This window comes from Plectropomus leopardus, chromosome 11, assembly GCF_008729295.1.
Source record: "Plectropomus leopardus isolate mb chromosome 11, YSFRI_Pleo_2.0, whole genome shotgun sequence".
Lineage (NCBI taxonomy): Eukaryota > Metazoa > Chordata > Actinopteri > Perciformes > Serranidae > Plectropomus > Plectropomus leopardus.
The window spans coordinates 5,888,299-5,903,536 of record NC_056473.1 but is presented as its reverse complement, the minus strand read 5'-3'; positions in this window follow the sequence as shown (position 1 = coordinate 5,903,536).

Genomic DNA, 15,238 nt, shown 5'->3' with positions numbered 1-15,238 from the left:
TGAAATTAGTCTTGAAAAGAGACTTAACATCCAGTTGGAGCTCTGGGCCGTTCTGTGCCAAGAGTGTAGCAATATTCTCTGTCATATAAACAAAGTCTGCTTTCAATTACTTTGCAGAAATTGCTTTCCTGCGCTCATGCTTGATTAGATATTCATTATGTTAAACAAGACACCTTGTATATAAATCCACATTAAATTAGTCTGGTTGGCTGCCTTCAGGTGAAGTCAGCTGGGTCTCTGCTAATAAAAAGCTTGTCCCAAACATAACTTGGTCATAATATAAAAGCTTTTATTTCTGACTATTGTACGCAAACAAGGGGCCGAAGGCCAATACTGGTATCTGTAGAAAAGGTATTAAGGTCCCTAATTCAATACCACACACACACACACACACAAACCTCTACAAGCAAAAGTACTCATCACTTAACAAACTAGCCTCTATGTTTTATTAGTTAGGTTATTGAATTATTTTTAATTTTAATTACTCTTATACTGTTGTGGATAATTTAACCTAAAACAACTCATCACATTTTATGTGCAGATCATATGTTTGTATGTATAATAGTGACCATTAACCCCTAAGGGCCCGTTTTAATATTACACACACTCGCAACGCTCTGTGCACAAAATTCAGACCAAATACTCATTAATTTTTAGAATTTTAACCCTTTAAAATGCCAATATGTTTTTAGATGGAAGCCCCCCACAAAACATGAATTATTTAATATACTACATGCAAAGTACATTTTTTTTATTATCACAGCCTGAGATATGTTGATGATATTGCAATTAAACAATTAAACTTCACACATTATTACTTTTTGTGCAGTGTAAATTACTAAAACTCATAACACTCTGCACACAAAATGTGGTTTTTTTTACATCAGGTGATACAAAATATTATACATTAATCAATTTTCTACTGTCATTGGGTTAATTTTTATTGCCTATTACTATTGGTGTTGGTTTAAAAAGAAAATAACCTGAAAATTAGTTATCAAAAAACTAGGGGAAAATGTCCAGAAAAAAATATTTATAATCATTATAATGATATTTTTAAAAATATGTTACTGGGAAAAAAAATACATATATTCTTTTATTTTCTGCATTTATTTTGAGTCATATTCTTGTTTGTTTCTATTTTTTTTTTTTTTTTTACTTTTGTTTATTTGGTTATTTTCTATGTAATTTTCTAGGTAAGCTTTTTCTAATTTCTTGCTATTTTTTTGTGTTGTCAAGTTGCTCATTACCTTCTCCCCATGTTTTGGAAAGAAATCAAGCCTATTTGCTCAGGTTTTAATAGGGTTAAATAATGTTTGGCTTTTGAACAACAAATATTATAACCGGTACATGAGAGCCAGATTCTTACTGTGTCGAAAGGAGGCTCTTATCAAAACCTTTGTCGTTTTGGTGCCGAGCAGAATAGCGGCCAGAATTAGTTGGAAATGCGGCCAATGTCAAATCGCTTGTTGTCAGAAAAAAACAATAAAGTTGATGACTCCAATAACCAACACAAAAAAACCAAATGGCTCTATTTGGAGCCGGTGTTTAGTTTAAAACATAGATTGTATATAAAGATGGAAAACATGACATTACCCTCAAAGTGGAGCTTTTCAAGCTCAATTGCCCCCTGGTGACTGTCTGCAGTATATGTCATAAAGCCCGCCCATCCATGATAGCAGTGAATGGGACAACTAAAAAAGCCCAAATAAATTGTTCCCAAAGATAATGTCCGTCACTGACCGTAGTTCTAATCACCCTGATGTTTATTCAAGTGATTGGTTTGGTTTTAATGAGTTATTCAATTCTAAAAAAAAGGGTATTTTTCACCATTATTGACAGCTGTGACAACCAATCCATGCGCTCGCATTTAACGGGGCTGCTCGCGATTGGTTGGACGGGGGTTTTCTTTTTTAGATTTTTTTTTTTCTTTGGCAAATTGTGAGGACATACACCACACATAAATCAAGAAACAAAAAATTAAAAGAACATTCACACGCACTCACACACAGACCCAGACATCCAGGAGGAGAGTTACCGGTAACTAAACAAAGCTCCTCATTAGCATGTGATGTGTCTAAAGGACACAAGCTCATATCAGTGCATATAATCCACTGTAGTCAAGGTTGGTGTAAACAAAATAATTACAGAAATATGGGGTCGAAACACAGAAAGAGAGGACCTGATCTATAGATACATAAAGATGGAGTCAGATTGAGTCAAAGTGATGCAAGAAGGGACCCCAGTAATTTTTCCATTTATCTTGGCATTTTAAATTATTGAAACGCTGCATAACTGGACTAAGTCCATGCAACCATTTTCTAAAACATGATGGGATTTGTGTCTTCTAGTCGTTGAGGATGAATTTTTTTGCTTGTACCATGCCCATCATCAGGGTTGTTTGGATGCTCTGAGGACTCTTTATTCTCCCTTTGCACATTCAAAGTGAGCCAATCTGCATAAATAAATTTACTTTTGGTTCTTTAAGTATTTCTACACTGCAGCATTGCTACTTTTACTACGTAAAATATCAGAGTACTTCCTGGCTATAAAAAAGGAACAATAAACTGTAAATTATGGAATAATAACCTATGATGAATTTAAAACCACTATGAGCTGACAGCAATGTGAGAAAAACTGCAGCAAAACTCAAAACATGCTGAGATGACGGCGTCCAGTTTCACTCTCTTATCAACTGAGCATCACCAGCATAAAGACCAGCTGAAGCTAGTGGTACAGTCATCCACGGCTTTGAGTAGACAGTTGAAATCTCATCTACTACCAGTCTGGCTGGGTTTCAATTGGAAAGCACTGGTGAGTGACTAACATGGAGCCTCTTGGAGAGGGTCAAGAGCCCGGAGCAACCAGTGGCCATTAAATTCACTCCTATGAGATATCGAGTGCTTTGCTTTTTGACCAGGCTCTGTTTGGTGTGCTGCACCACACCATTATCCCCAGCTCCTCACTGCAAGCCCTTCACAACCAAGTGGCGCAAGCATTATAAAGATGTTATTATGAAACTCCTGTTGAGCCCCATCACCAGTTTTAAAGAGACACTTGAGGAAAATAAATGAAAACTGCACACAAAGGCCTCCAATAAGCATACACCAAGCCTTAAAGACAACAGCGTTCATCCAACAGTATGGAAAGAATACATCATTCTGCATCTCACAGCTTCAGGCTCACAGTTGTGCATTATGCTTATCAATGTTATTAAACTTGCTGGAGGGAATTCTGATGTTCTACTTGAATACACACAGTCAATTAGACCATCTCGGATTTTAAAAAGCAAGCCTAATTGCAATGTTTTATTGACTCTTTGCTTGAATGACTCTGATAAAGAGGTCTTAAGCTGCCTTTTGGCACAGGCAGGATGAAATCATTTTCACACCAATCTATGATGCTGATGAGGGCCATTCATGATTCACTGGTTCAAATAACACTGGCCACTATTTTTTACCTGTCATATAATCATGTCCTCAAAATGTATCTGGCCAGAACTATTTTTTTCTATTTACATAACACATTTTTTTACTAACCTATAGCTAAAACGCTAGCATTATTGTAAAATTAAAAACTGCTATAACCATTTTTTGGCCAGTTTAGGGCAAAAACAAGCAGCAAACAGCAATGAAATAAGCCAATTTTCTACAGCCTAGTCAAAGCTGGAATTTTGTTGCATTTTTCCACCTATCCACTCTGTATAAAACATACCAACATGAAAGAGGGGACATTATTGGTCAGCTGTTAAGCTGGTAGCAGAGGCTGTAGGGGCCCTGACACACCAAGCCAATGGCCAGCAGTCAGTGAATGTCTGTCCTGGTTTTTGCAATGTGTGCTTTGCCACTAGTCACCCTCTATTGTTTCTTTTTTCTTGTCTAATTCAGCATGTTGAATTGGTAGCAACCTTGCTGAGCCTGTTGGTGAGTAAAATCACACTGACTGGCAGTTCTTCTCAGTGCACGCAAAAAGAAATGGAAGTGAAGAAAGCAAAAAAAAAAAAAAAAGGACACAGGCGACATGATGTACAGCAGTTCACCTTTGCTGCCAGCAGTTTTTTTTATGTTGGTTTGGTGTGTCTGGGCCTCAACAGAGCCAAACTGACATCTGTCTTCAACCTCATTCCCACTTTACAAAAAAACCACAAATACCTGCTAACATGTGGTTTTTTAATGCAATGGGAGCGCTCACAATCTGCATTCACCCCCAGGTCAAATGACTGCAGTAGACATGTATTTATCAGTATTTATCACCTCTGGCTCTGATCGTCATTGATGGGAACACAACACCCAGGTGAGTGCGATAATTTCAGTTCCTTATCAGGAATATGCAATATGCCACCAATAATTGCTGTCCTCCTAAGCAGCGCTAAAACATTATTCCAAATTAAGCTGCACCGACTTTGAAGGGGAGACCCCCCGTGGTTAAAAAACCCACAAATTTTGGTGGGAAAGGGGTATAATGACACTGCACACCAACACTGTTGTGTTACACATCACGCCTCTTTTGCTTTTGGAATGCCAGCATGCTCTCTGTAATCACATATTGGGGCAGCATAACACCGGTGTTGTTTGGTTCAGTGTAAAAAAGCCAGAGTAATGTCAGATCTTCTTCATACTCATTTTGCAAAACAAACTCTAACCATCACAGAATCATACAAATATCTTGGTGTACACCTTGACTGTCATTTCGACTGTCATCTCACCACATTGAAAACCTAACTAAAAATCAGAAATCAGAAAATGTAATCAGAAGCTGGACATCTATAACAAGATCAGACCTTATCTCACCCCTTCTGTTTCAGGCAAATATCTACGTGCAATCATTCTCTCAACAATATTTTATTGTCTGCCAATTTGGTCCCTCGCCACAAAGGAAACCACCGAATCAATAGAAAGACTACACAACAGAACTCACAAGATCCATGGAAACCTTCCTCCCTGGACTCACCACTGCTTTACACACTCACCATCCTGATTTTTCAGAACTTTACAAATAACCTTGCCATAAAATTTTACTTTCAGAACTAAAATAACTCCAATCCAACACTTACCGCCTCACTTCCAAGTCACAACAAAAAACAAGGACACATCACAAGATCAGTTGTGCATGCACTTATTCCTGTACCACCTTCTAAGAACAGTTATGGTCAGAGATCATTCTTTCACACCTACACTGAAATATGAAGCGAGATCCCATACTACATGCTGTTACTCATTTTGAATATTTATTTTTTTTGTTCTGGTCATGGTTTTGATCAAAGTTTCAAGTAAAACAAAATGTTGACAGTTTCATCGCATTTCATGTCCAGAAAGGAGCAGGAAGAAGATAAAATCATATATACATACATAATATACATATAAACACTACATACCTGGACATACCTGCACCACTGATTCAAATTTCAAACCATCTTGCTCATGGCGCTTAAGTGCCCTACACTGTAATGTCTACGCAGCTGCCTTGACTTTTGTTGTTGTCTTGTCTCTGTTGATTGTTCTTGTTTTATTTCATCTTGTACTGTTACTGATGAAAACTCATTTTTTAAGGGGTCAGGCCAGTTGTAACTTTAACACACCTTATGTTACTTTTAATCATTTTCCTGTATAAATAAATAAGTGAAATTATATAGCACTAATGCAGAATCTTGTTTAAAAAAGGGCTATAGTTTTACCATTTAAATTGATGGCAAACTTGTTAGCAAACAACATCCAGCAGACACTCAACACATTAACATTCATTTGGAGTCATGTTTGTGTCAAGCTCTTGAATGTTGGTCCAATATTCCTCACTAACCCCTGAGGGAAATATCTGGCTCATGAGCTGGTAAATGCTCAGCCATATTTACAGTTGAAAACAGTTGCCTGCTGCAGCTGAAAACAACACTGTGGGAACATTAAGAATGAACCAAAACAATGAAGTTTCTGACTACACTGGCCGATGCAACCCCACAAATGGCTCTATTTGGAGCCAGTTTAATACATAGACTGTATATAAAGATGGAAAACATGACAGTTCCCTCAGAGTGCAGGTTTTCAAGTTCAATCGCCCCCTGGTGACTGCCTGCAGTATAGGTCATAAAGCCCACCCCTCCATGTTGGTGCATGGGACAACTAAAAAAAAAACACATTTTTCCCAAAGATGGTTTCCTTCACTGAACGTAGTTCTCATCACCCTGATGAAACCAAGTGATGGTTTTTATGATAAGTTTGGTTTTAATGAGTTAATCAATTCTAAAAAAGAAAAGGGTATGTTTGACAGCTGTGACAACCAATCCATGCACTCCCGTGTAATGGGGCTGCTTGCGATTGGTCGGACGGGTGTTTTAGCAGGAAATTCCCCACCGTGGAGATCACTACTGCGCAGACCTCGGCTCTGAAAGACCTCACCAGCGTAAGGTATCCAAAAATATTTTAGCTTCTCTTAAGCGTAGCGGGGGTAAGTGGGGATGCATCGCCATCTTTATATACAGTCTATGGTTTGAATCATGGCAGTGCAAAATGGCAATGTCCGTAGATTAGGGCCTGCACCGTATGTAGATATAAACGTCTCCCTCTAAGGTAATTAACACACGACAATTCTTATTTTCAGGTGATTTTAAATTTTACACAACATACCTATATCATATTCAATTCCTGCCAATATATCCCCCAAAATCCTACTCACTTCAAGAGCTCTGCAGGTCTGTCACTTTGAGTAACACGTCATACATGACACACAGTCATTTGATCTATTATTAATATAAAGCATTTGATTATGGCAGCTTTAAAGGAGCTATTTTGTTTTGGTACATTTGACTTGAGCAGCAGGTTCATGACCTCCTTCTGCTCACATGATTAACACGCTGTACTGAATCAGGCTGTGAAAAGTGGGCATGAGTTTAAATAGGTGTGATGAAAGTGTAACCCTATCCGGTAGCACTCTAAACTTGGCTGCACGGAGCATCTGAGGTATGACGGCAGTCTCAGTTGCTTCCAAAAGCTGTATCATAACAACTGAATGGTTGCTGATTTGAAGGGCATGTCGAAGCAAGTACTTAAATCACAGCCACAGCTGTCCTTTAAACCAGAACCCATTACGAGGTTTTCTGCCTGCTTTTAGTGGCGAGGATAACAATTCCCTGACAATGAAAGCCAATTAGTGGGAAACACAAGTAAATACTGCATGAGAGAGGAGCTTTGCAAACCAAAGCTCCGAGCCGGGTCTGTACACTACGTCTTCATATGTCAAGGCCGTGGCTGCCTGCCAGCTAAATGTGTCGGGCCAGAAAGATATGCGAATGCAGATGAGTGTTGACAGCCAGTCAATTGTCATTCAGCCCATCTCCCAGCCTCTCGGGACTCATCTGTTTTTTTTTTTTTTTCCTTTTGCGGGGCTCTTCTTCACTGCTTGCTCACCTCACGCTCCTCTGCCTTAATGCATACTAAAACGCGCAGTGGAGGCATGAGGCAGCGTGTTCAGTGTTAATAAGAGGTAAAAGCTCCCACGCTCTCTTTTCTGCTGGTGCAGCTATGACAAGCAGATGGGTCAAAGAGTGACAAACTCGCACAGACTCCCGGAGGTAAAGTTTGGTTTTTCAGCTGTTTAGGAGCACATTGGATGAGAATTGCTCTGACCCTTAAGCGCATGTGGTTAGTGGTTCAGAACACCTCATCCCATCTGCTGCCTCCTCCTGCTGCTCTGTTTTTTAAGTAGCCACTCTGAGAAAGTCTACATCTTGCCAATCTGATTTCTTACTTTATGCTGTCTATGACTTTTTTTTCCCTAAAGATGACTTCAGCAGATGTTTAGCCTGTCATTAGGCAGGTTTCCATTAACCCTCAAATTGTGAATATAAGATACGCTTGAAGAAACACGTTGATTTCAGAAAAAAAACATTTATTGCAAGGAAATTTTATGTATGCATGAGGTGGTATTTCACTTGATTCAAAAAGCCATATTTCAGAAAACTGCAATGGAAACACTTTTGGCTTTTATAGGTCACATGATGCTTTGGCTTTGTACTTGTCAGTGGGAACTGGCTCATTGGGCATGATGCAGCAGGAGCTACAAGAGGCGTTATTGCATCACATAACACTTCAAAAGTTGAGCAGATCATCCGGAAGTTCTGAATCCACAATTCCTCCGTGAAATCCCTCATATGTGGCCACTCCCACATATAAGGGGCTTGCCTTTTCATTATCTCTCACATAACACGCCTACGTTGCCTTCAATTGAAATGACGGCTAGTTTGGTGGCTGCAATAGAAATAAAGCTGCTAATGTTTTGAACATCCCTCACCATGCTTCTTGGAATGTTATCGCAAGAGGAGATGTCACATAACATCACTCAATGGAAATTCAGTCATGCTGCAATTGTGTTCTAGCAATAATATGAAATTATCACTCAAGGGGCCAATCACATCAAGACACATCGCTCCAAAAGCACCATGGAAGCACATTTAGAAAAACAGATGGGAGCACCAGTGGAATGGGGCTGCTTGCGCATGGCCAAAAATGACATTGACAAGTGGTGCGACTCTGCACCTTTAGCAGAAAAGTTGAAATATTTTAACTTTTATGTGCGCCCAAAAGCAGCCAGAAAAACGCGTCATGCAGCAACAAGAGAGAAGCCCCTAGCAAGCACTGTGTACCATAGGGAAACAATGGTTTTGATGGCAACGCTTCTCTAGCGACGTGTCTCGGTGTGATCGTCCCTTAAGTTTTGCGCAAATCTGTAATGGAAACCCGCCTTATGACTATTATTCCAAAGTTGACTTCAACAGATGTCAAGCCTGTCACTCTCCATTTTACTTCGTGACGTTATCATCTGGAGTTGAAGTTGTCCTTGTGCTTGTTGTGGTTACACATCAACACTGAGGGAGTTGACCTCTGACAAACATAATTCAAGACATGACTGATTTCTTATTGAAAATATTGGAAGCCATTGTTGTGTAGGCTCATTATGGCCAAATTGGTCTGAATAGTGTTTTTTCCTCCCTGTCTTTGCTCTTGGCAGCTGACTAAGTGCTTGCAGCTGTCAGTTGAGTGTATTCTCCTTGCCCAGTATATGTGGCTTGGCTGCACTTTCAGCTGGCTGTGTCCTGACTGTGGTGACAGTGTGCCATGACTGATTTCCGTTGACTCACTTTTATTGTAACCACAACGTGTCCCTCACAGAAAAATCCGACTTCTTTTTTTTTTTTTTTTTTTACAAGCGGTTGATCTCATCTAGTTAACGCTGCGGCATAACCGGCTCTTTGCGTGCAGTTGACTGATTATTTAAGCAGTGCTCGGAGCAGTTTGCTGATGAAATGAAAGCAGAGGAGATGCCAGAAATGACTGCACTGACAATGGCACAATGCAGGATGATGTATGATGACTAAATGTTATTTGGGATGTGGTGGAGATTGACTCAACCCTCTTGCAGCACATGAATCTTCCAGCTCTGCGAGAATAAATGAGCGTCAAAAAACACCTCGCATTAGCACGCTAAACTGATATCTGTGCTACAGTGAGAAGGAGAATGGTATTTCAAACCTTTGTCCTGCCAAAGCTCTCATGCAAATTACTCACACTGGAACCATCTTATCTGTGAACAATCATAGGTGGCATTTGGAAGAGGGTGAAATAGCGCCACATGATTTTCATATCTGCATAGTGCTCAGTCGGATCCCTGCACACAAAACCCCACGCAGAAACAAACACAAAAGCCTCTTTGAACGCACACATCAGCTGTTTATCTTAAAATAGTCCGCCACACTGCTGCTCTTATCCAGCACCTTACACGCTGCACTTTGTAAATGGTAGGCAATTACACACGATGCATTAAGGAGTTGTTACTTAATTCATTAGATATGCTAAGTTCATTCATTCTAATGAAGCAGCCACTGTGTTTTGTTTTTTTTATCACACAGGGGCCAGGTATGAGTATAAAGGCTGAGATTACAGCTTCCATGTGCACAAATAAGATCAGAGGCTGCTGTTGACAAGGTGAATGGGACAGCGCTTCCAAACCCCCCCCTCCCAAAAAAAACAATAGAAATGACTGTGGGTTCATATAATTCACAGAGCATGCTGTTTTCATGGTGCGTTTATCCGAGTGATTAATGGCCGTCCAGGTTTGCATTTGAACATTACCTGAGGAACACATCTGCACAGGCCTTACTGGATACTAATGATCCAGCGCATGCCTAATAAACTGAAGTGAGAATTCAAATGAGGCTCAACCTGCCTGCGAGGCTAGCTTAAGCAAACACCAGGACAGCTGGCAGAGAAATCATCGTGACTAATGGTCTCAGTGTGAGACAGGAGCAGGGCTGTGGGTGGTTGTTTTACCACGCTAAGAAGAACAGACTTTGTTTGTCTTTCTATAGCGTACAGCGTGACTGTGTGATTCTGGAAGTGTCGGCTTTGTTTTTGTTTGCCACCGTAGTGCGACGCCAGGAACTATCAGGAAAAGTGTGTTCATGTTTCCCTCCTGAGAGCAAGGTGACCTTATAAAACGTATTCGTGCTTTTTGGGGTGGACAAATCTCAGACTGTTTATACCGTCACCTGGAGGCGTGTCTGTCAACTTTTGGCTCTATTTGAATTGTGCTCCTCTGCAGCAGTAAACATAATGCACTGTGACCTGTCCTCGGGGCAAATGATCTGATTTTGCTCTTCCCTTGTCTTTTTACTCCTAATCGCATCTACCTCAGAGCCAGAAAACGGTTGTGCAGCTGTCATAACTGAAGCACAGTGCGGCATGATGGGAGTGCATGTTTTTGCTATTATCTATTCTATCTGAGCCAGAACACAATATTAAAACCTCTGCCGCATCCCCTCTTTCTCACAGACCGCTGCATGATCAATACCCACATCAAAGGGTCTGCGGAGATAGCAGGATTCTTTGAAGCATGTTTGTGGAGCTGGATTTGCTGAGCTAACACGGTCCACACAGAACCCCCTTGAATAAGCTTGTTTGGCTAGCATCCTCTCTGTTTGTAGAGGAACTGAGTGGAATCTAATGGAGAACAGACAAGGCCTCTCCCTTGTCTTTTTCCTCCCTTTGAGCAGCTAAATGCATCCATAGTGCCAGTGCTTTTTGCTCAAATGACATACGCTTCATTGCATGCCAGCTCAAATATTTATCTAATATCAAATTGGCTGTAACACTTTGGAGGCAGGGAAATGCCAGGAAATATTTCTCATCGAGGACACAAAATAACTTGCATCATGTTTTGCGGTGCCAAGTGCAAATATGCCGGGTAATTACTGATTGAAATGAGATGGAGTGCAGACAGCAGCAGTGTTGCTGTGTGGTTACCTTGTGTTGTGACTTGAACAGACAGACAAAAAAAAAAAAAATTCAACACTGATTATTCTGCACTCAAAACACGACCCGTGTCCCTAGAAAGCTAATAACTATTTAAAAACACGCTTTCGTCTCCTAAATGGGAAAACGGTGCATTTGGGACTTTGTGTGCTAAGTGGGTAAAGCAGAAGTGGGGGTGGAGGTTCAACCACAATAAACACAAAAGCACATAACTCCTGCCAGCCTTCACAGAGAGTCAGCAACTCTGCAAATGATGAAGCTGGCACTGTTGAATCGTCTCTCTACATGCAAATCCTAGACAAGGATGAGAAGCATTCTCTATAAATTAGAGAATAAACCACATTTGTGATGCTTTTGACGCTTCAAATTCACATATTGTTGAATCTTTTGGTAAGTAATTGCACTATTTGGTATATGCAAAGCAAAAGGTTTGACTCTCCAGTCGGCTGTGGCTCATTTGAAAGTGAAATATGGGAAAACGCTGACATCTCTTTCTCTTTCCCTCCCAACACCAGGGGCACCACTGCATTAGCATCCTTGTCTCTCTCTCAATCTCTCTTTCTTTCTCATTTACATTATGGATGGTTCATTTAGCTTACATGACCGAGTGAATACATAACCCAAGGCAATTCAAAATACCAAGAGGGCCTGGAGGGATAAAATGAAACCACATAAGCAGAAAAGATTGCTGCGCCGCCATCTGCAGCAGCCTGTTATTCGGCTCTTCCTCTTTCATGCGGTCGACAAACAGGGCCCTCACCTGGATGTGTGGGGCCCAACCAGATGTGTAAGTTAAAAAAAAGTGAGTGATAATTTACAGAAACAGGAGAAGTACCTGCAGAGTTATACAGCAATTGTCCTTCAGCTCTGGTCAGATTTGAATTTCTCCACATGTTGAAGCTGCAAAGAGAGACCTATAGTACTTAGTAATTAAAGAGGTCAAAGGATCTAAAACTAAAAATGTAGGAGCAAGCATAATCAGGAATAAATCTGACATAATTTATGTGCTTTAACATAAAACCTCTTCCTTAACTGGACACGATGTGAAGGGGCAAACCCTAACCTTAGCTTGAAAAACCATCATCTTGTATTGGCCCTTTGCAACCTGAGCAAATTGACATCATTTCTTTTATAAATATTGGAAGCTGGCAATGAGCAAGTTCAGAAGAAATCACCCAAAAATTAGCAAGACATTAGCAGTAAGAGCACAAGAAGATTACTTTAGAAAATTCTTATTTCCAGGGGATTATATATAGCGCTCCAGGGATGATGTTTTTCTGTAGGCCAACCGGGAAGTTAATGTCGCCCTCGTCAAAAATGGAAGGGCGGATCATGAGGATTTTTCCATTGGATTCTGGAGCATTGGAGAAAATAAGTTCTTTGGTAAAACAAACATTTGTGATACCTACATATTTTGTTCAACAAGATAATCTTCACGAGTGAAAACTCGAACTTTTAGGAAGTCTAAATGTAATTGCCAGAAGTAAAAAGATAACGCAAGGCTAAAACAAACTACAATATAGTTGCGTCTCCACTGCTATTTGGTTATAAAGCCATGTTCGATGCGGTTCAGCATGATGCCCTTCTGTAGTCTCATTTAGCCACTTGCGTTCAACTCTGTTTAAAAGACACGTAAAAGCTTCAAAGCTCGCAAGTGGAATATTTACTCACGTATTTTATGTGGCAGAACAAAATTCGATTATTTAAGGCTTCTAACCAAAAACCCATTCAAAAAGTCACTGACTCTGAGACAGGAGCCGGACACAAGGAACCGGAAGTGCTGGAATGCCATTTCATTTATGGGTTTTAGGACTTAATACTGGAGTACTCTATATCCCCTTAAATTCTACATAGTGGACCTTTAAACGAAAACATGGCCACTGACAGGTGTTGGGTCACAAAACTGTCATTTTTGCATCTAAAAAAGGCAAGACATTGTATTGTTTGCATAAAGTAGTGTAAATTACATGGATGCTGCTTTTTCTATTATTTTGTGGACTTTTTTTCAGGGCACTATGTGGACAATATAGTAAATAGGAAGTGATTTCTGACACAGTCTGAGTCTGGGAAATGTGTATGTGAGGGCGATAAAGCGCGATAAAGTGAGTGAGTAGGTCTGCGAGTGGTGAGTAGTCAAGTAGGTTTGCTTATCTGTGTGTTCTGTGTGTGTGTACTTTATGGTTGGGTAGAGCTGTTAACATTATAGCTGCAATGTGTAACCCAAGATAAGAATTTAATACCTGCATTCAGATTAAAAACCTGCTTTTGGCAGACAACGCAAGCTTTTATTCCCGCTGCCAACAAGTTTGATGGCACTTTGTTTTTGTCGCGGAGGCCTGAACGACACAATGGCCCCAGTGACAAGCCCGTTTTACAACCTCATAGACTCAATGAGCTTAATGACAGAGAAACCGCATAAACACAGTCTGAGCCCACACGGGACAAGAACGCCATGTGTGTGACTTCACGAGGAGAGATTTCACAAGTGGCTGTTATTGTGCGTCGGCGATAAAAGTCGCAGAGTGAGAAAACATTTGTGTAGGGAGCAGATTGTCAGCTCCACCTCTGCACCTTTAGCTCACTCGCTGACAATCACGAGCTGTGGTTCTCTTGCTCTGCTTTACATTAGCACCACAGCTCCGGCCTGGACAGGTCCACGTCTGTTATCTCAATGATGTTCTAATTCTAGTCAAACAGTTCTGTGTTTGACTCAATAGAGGCAGTGTTAGTCAGGAGAGTCAATATTAGCAGAGCACACAGAGCAGGACTGGTGTTAGGAGAGAGACAGAGAGTTATGTGTGTGTGTGTGTGTGTGTGTGTGTGTGTGTGTGTGTGCGTGTGTGTGTGTGTGTGTGAGACAGGATACATCGTTAAGTGTGCTCTGTTAGTGAACCTTGACCGCCTGCTGCAGTAATAATAATAAAGATAATAAGAAAAAGGAAGAAAGCAAACTCCTGCTTACGTTTGCTTCAGTGACTTCCGTGTTTGACAAGAGTGACATTTCTTTTATCACCCGTCTTTTATGTGGATGTTGTTGTTAGACGTCAGAGTTCCTCACTTTGCTGGCCGAGGGCGCTCGCTCTGTGCAGTCAAGCTCTGACTTGCTGACAGTCCTTACATGAACAACTCAACACTTCAGATGGTTTCACTGTTGAAGGAGAGGCCTTTTTTTTCTCTCAAGTTTACTTAAGGTCAAACCGCTGCCAATATCAACAGCCTGATTATGATAGTTACTATCAGATTGCTCAACTACTAAATGAAATCTTCCATTCAATAAATGTACCACGAATGAATAAACTCAAAGCGAAGCCTGTGCTAAAGGCCATTAACTGTGATTTCTCCACATAAAACACGCAGTGGCATAAAGCATATTTGTGGCTGAATAAAGCTTTAATTACAAAGGGCAGCTGAATAATGTTTGAGTTTTGCCTCATTTGCAATTATAAAGTAAGAGGAAATTATAAACCCATCAGCTAGCAGCACCTTCTGTTTGCTCAGGATTCATCCACCAGCACAGTATAATCTACAGGAGATTCTGGAAAACAAACACATAAATATTGAGCTTCTGCATATGCCAATCTCAGTAAAATGACGAGAACAGAGAAGTGGACCGACAATATTCTGATATTGATCTGCATGCTGGTGTGTTTATTATTCCTGTCATTCATGCTTTATTTGTAAGGATGTTCTTGGGGCTAAAAACCAATTTTCTCACTGGTTACCAACCTGTGGCTCCATACCCCCCAATGAATTGCAATAGGGGTCACAACAGACCTTTTCGGTTAATTTTGTTAAATTTTTCTATTTCTTTTTCATATTGTAGAGTTTTACTGCTTTAAGGCTGTAAAAATAACTAAAATTAAATACACTTAAATGAAAATTAAAATGCAACATGTGACAAGGGGTCCTCACTGGCATGTTAACAACATAACAATATTTGT